This window comes from Alosa alosa, chromosome 9, assembly GCF_017589495.1.
Source record: "Alosa alosa isolate M-15738 ecotype Scorff River chromosome 9, AALO_Geno_1.1, whole genome shotgun sequence".
Taxonomy (NCBI): Eukaryota; Metazoa; Chordata; class Actinopteri; order Clupeiformes; family Clupeidae; genus Alosa; species Alosa alosa.
In genome coordinates this window covers 18,696,012-18,700,864 of record NC_063197.1, presented here as the reverse complement: position 1 = coordinate 18,700,864, position 4,853 = coordinate 18,696,012, and the positions used below count along the sequence as shown (strand labels likewise).

At 38.8% G+C, this 4,853-nt stretch overlaps 1 long non-coding RNA gene across 1 annotated transcript; it reads right to left on the bottom strand.

Moving 5' to 3' along the window:
• Nucleotides 1-1,553: 1,553 nt before the first annotated feature.
• LOC125301208 lies at nt 1,554-3,032 on the bottom strand. The gene is made up of 3 exons (XR_007194689.1): nt 2,719-3,032; nt 1,977-2,106; nt 1,554-1,733 (listed from the first exon to the last, which is right to left on the bottom strand). It is a non-coding gene; the product is annotated as an uncharacterized LOC125301208 (long non-coding RNA).
• Between the last annotated feature and the right edge of the window lie 1,821 nt (nt 3,033-4,853).

The following is a 4,853-nucleotide window of genomic DNA, read 5'->3' as shown; positions in this document are numbered from 1 at the left end:
TTAAAAGTGACTAAGATTCCCGGTAATTTTCCTATTTAAAACTTGTCTCCTTTCAAGTAAGAAAGTGTAATAAGACCAATGGAAAATCAAATGTAGAGATTGTCTAGGCTGATTTGACATGGAACTATACTCTCATTCAGGCGTAATAATCCAGTCACTAACCGATTCGTCTGCTGCAGCTCAACTTTGTTGCTGGAAGTTAGCCTACAGGGACTATTTTCAGGTGCTGCATGATATCATTGTGCTGCTGTGCCCATGGTGTTCCTTGATTATTACGCTGGAATGAGAGTATAGTTCCATGTCAAATCAGCCTAGAAAATCGCCACGTTTAATTTTCCGTTGGTCTTATTACACTTTCTAACTTGAAAGGAGACAAGTTTTAAATAGGCAAATTCCTGGAACTTTTAAACGTGATAAGCTAATGATCTAGTCAGATTCAATGATCTATGCTAGGATGGAGCTAAAACTAGTATCGCCAGACTCGGAGAACGCCTGGATGAACTGGAGAAAGGTAAAAATCAATTGTTTAACTCAAGGGGAGGTGGAAAATGAGTGTAATTCCTCAAATGGTGGAATATCCCTTTAAACATCTCTTAAAACTTAATCGGGCCACCAATTTATAGGGCCAAATTCTAAATGACTTACCACCACAGACTTAAAGGGGAATTCCGGTATGATATTGACCTAAAGTGTGTTGAAAAGTGTGTGTCGGCTTGTCCCCTGCACTCCGAAATCTGGCACTAGTTAGCCGATGCTACCAACAGCTTTTTCAATAGGGTTGCCTCGGCATCGGCCTAGCCATGCAAATAAATCACTGTTTCAAAGCATTTACGAGGCTCAAAATATCTCCACACTTCATTGGTAGACTTCCGAGGGCCCTGACATTTAAAACGAGACATTGAGAACTTGGAAAAAGCACTGGTAGTTTATTTGCCAAGACGATTTATACAGACAGTACCTTAAGAAAGTTTACCGTTCGCAGCCATCTTGAATTTAGTCACGATAAGTCGAGCGACGAGTACGAATGAACAGGTATGATAAGGGATCAGATTCCAAAAATAATTCCGTGGAAATGCATGTATTCCAGTTGCTTCCAGTAGCAGCAACTGAAATCCATGCATTTCCACAGAATTGAGTTTACCAATGAAGTGTGGAGATACTTTGAGCCTCGTAAATGGTGTAAAACAGTGATTTATTTGCATGGCTTGACCGATGCCGAGGCACCCCCATTGAAAAAGCTGTTGGTAGCATCGGCTAGCTAGCGCCAGATTTCGGAGTGCAGGGGACAAGCCGAAATGAGCTATGAGACATACGTTCACACTCGGCATCATGTTTCAACACACTTTAAGTCAATATCACACCAGAATTCTCCTTTCAGTTTAGAACCATATAAGCTCAAAAAATAGAAAACATCTCAGCAGAATATTTTAAAGACTTTGCCATTTTGGTGGTAGCTTGTTCTGACCCAAACCAAGCATCACCTTTTGAATGAAATTCAATGTATTTTTCATTGACTTGGGGTAATCAAGGTGTAAGGCATTTGATAACCCAAACAAGATGCAGAGTGCCTCAGGCAAACTTTTGAGACCATCCATTACCAGCCTCCCCTCAATGATGATGGCTGTAGACACTGGCTCCAGGTGGATAAGAGTTAGATCAACCGGTGTGTCATCATCACTGACCGTCAGCAGCCCAAAGGAGACTTGTGCCCACACGTTCTCACCATCAGTAACCTGTAAAACAAACAGAAACACAAAGGCAACAGTTAAATATATGACTGATTAGTTATTAGCGTCCAAACTGTACCTTGCTGAAATATAAAATAAATTAAACGGTAAACGGTAATGCTGCTGCAAGTAATCCAAGCTTTGTGTTGATCTCTTGAGGATGTCATCAGCATGAAATGATACAAAAGATTTAGAAACATACAAGCAATTTTCAGCATTGAATTACATCCATGGAAACTTACCACTTACCGTAAATGGTGTAAACCAGTGATTTATTTGCATGGATAGGCCGATGCCCGAGGCACCCCCATCGGAAACCTGTTGGTAGCATCAGCTAATAGCACCAGATTTCGGAGTACAGGGGACAAGCCGAGATGAGCTATGAGACAAAAGTTCAAGGTATCATGTTTCAACACACTTTAGGTCAATATCATACCAAACTTCTCCTTTAAATGTTGAATACACACTAGTAGAAAAAATCACAGCCTTCATATGGGCATGGAATGTTAATTTCAAATGACTACGCACATGTGTGAAAAAATCTGCTTCAGTGCAGGGCTCCCCATATGACTGAAAAGTGCATAAACAGTCCATATGAAGACAAGGTATTGGTTGTTGCCGAATAAACCCGCCATGTCTTAGACGATAATGCTTAAATAACTGACCTCTTTTGTCTGCCGAAAAAATGCAATGTGTACATTTCCACTGCATGCTTACACTACCATCTTCTAAATTCGCAGCTAACTTTAACTTTGATTCCTGTATTCACTACCTCCTGCTTTAAAATTCTAAATTAGCTGCCAACTTCGAATTGGACAGTAATTTACTAGTAGTTAAAGTTACACATTAATTTATCCAACTGTTAATGCAAAACATCTGTGGTGTGGTGGGGGGAAGGGGGGCCATCGATCTAACGTTAGCTCCTTCAAACCCAAAACATGCCTGGGCAAAATAAAAACAGTTCACCAACATGTATATCCTTACAGCTTACCACAAAGTCTTCCGAAAGGAAAAGGTCTGATGTTTATTTTTTATCTTCTGAATGCTTTCAACAACGATTCTTCGGAAGAGCAAACTGAGAGGGCGAAAATTCAAATCACTCCAGCACAGTAACGTTAACGTCTTCCTTGCATGCTCCCACTTCTTCTTCTTCTTCTTCTTCCCTGCAGAAATACGCGCAAGGGCGCCTCCTAATGGTAGAAATTTGTCACTGTTGAGGTTACTTGTCTCAGACAAGTTGACCTCAGTCTTATTATGAAGTAACATGCTTTTTTCAACATGGAAGTAACTGTTACTTTACTCTAATCATTAAGATGCACACATTTGTTGCTGAAAGTAAAGTAAACCAAGGTTAATGCAAGTTTACACAAGTGTTAGATTTTACAGTGAAGAGGGACCTATCTTGAATCCCATCCCTTTCAAACTACCTTAAAATTGTGTGATTAGCCGCCAGAATAATAAAATCAAAATACAAAATATGATTGGGCTATAGGTCCAATGAGTAAGCATTCAGTGTAATATAGAGGTTATCAAAGATACTCTAGTTTGTATTTTCTTTTAAAATATACATTTTGGAAACAAAATCCACCGTTGTGCCCTTGAGCAAGGCACTTAACTCTGAGTTTCTCTGGATGAAAGTGTCGCTAAATGAATAAATGTAATGTAAAAATGCTCATATATTAAAATCAATGGTCAGTTACTACCAATGGTCGAGTTATCTGCAAAACCAAGTAATTATCATATAAATGACAAAAGTGGATTACATCAATTGAAATATGTCTAGACATACAGTACTTTTGCAAAAATGTATTCAGGATAACATATACGGAAAGTCATATAACAAATCTTAATGAGCTTTTTTTGGGGAGAAATTGCTTCTCAGAGGAATTTAAAATCATTTGCAAAAAATTATGCTGGGCATCTTTGGACAACACCTGGGGACAAGAGATATAAGTGGGCTAGAATATATGCTATGATGACCATTATTGTTTTTCCTTGTTTTTTTCTCCTTCTGAGTGTCCACTGGGGCTAAAATTTACCTGGATCCATTTTGCATCGCAAAAGTGCTGGGCTGGCTTTTCAGAGTGGCTGCTGTGGTAAAGGACAGTAAGCACTGGAACTGTTGAGCAGAGGAATTTAGTGTTCCCGAAGGTGCCACATCAGCTAAGTGCAGCTCTATCAAGAAAAGCAGAAGGAACAAATAGTTGCTAAAATATTAACTGGGATTTATTCACAGTCACTGACCTTCTTTGGGGTTTGTGTTGTGTTCATTATAATTGAAATATCTGGTTGAAGGTCTTTAAAAACTATTCAGTAGTGAGAAAGACCTCTTAGGGTGAAAATAAAATGACTAGCCTTCAGGAGATATTCTGTTCTCTTGCTCACTCATGGCAGTATTATCAGTCATTCTTGGTAACACAGAGCAATTGGCTATTCAATGTTACATGCTTTTTTGTGCCTACAGTCAGACATTACAATCAGCCAATATTAACAGTACTGAGAGAAAAGTTAAAGCTATGCAATAAAAATGTAAACGTTGCAGCTCTTTATATTTTGTGGACACTGTTTGCAGTCCTAATTTGTGTTGGAGATAAACTGTTGGCTGAGTAGATGGTAGGGAGGTGTCCATGCAGTACAGATAGTAGTAAAGATATCTAATTTAACTAGTAGTAGTAAAGAATTATACATTGACAGACACACACACTGTACTCGGTCAAAATGTCAGGGTTATGCAACATACTGTAGATGCATAGCCTTGTCGCCTTTTCAAGACTGCATTATTAATGCTTGTGGAACGTGTGCACTTCCCTTAACTCAGAACTCTTTCATATTCAGACACACTGGAGGGCTGTTTACAAATCTGCCCAGGATAAGGCTACGTGATATAGAGCACCTACAAACCTGATTATTTTGAAAATTCTCATATTTAATTTTTGAAGAAAAATGTACAGTTTAATCTCTATTTGACTTGGAGATCATTCACAAGATCAGTCTTAATGTAGGTAACCTCTCTATAAATATTGCATGACACGTTCTATATTTTTAATTTCAGGATAGCAAGTGCCACAAGCCTTGGTGCCATGGTAACATGAGCCCATATATTATCCTCTCAACAAGGTCACAGTG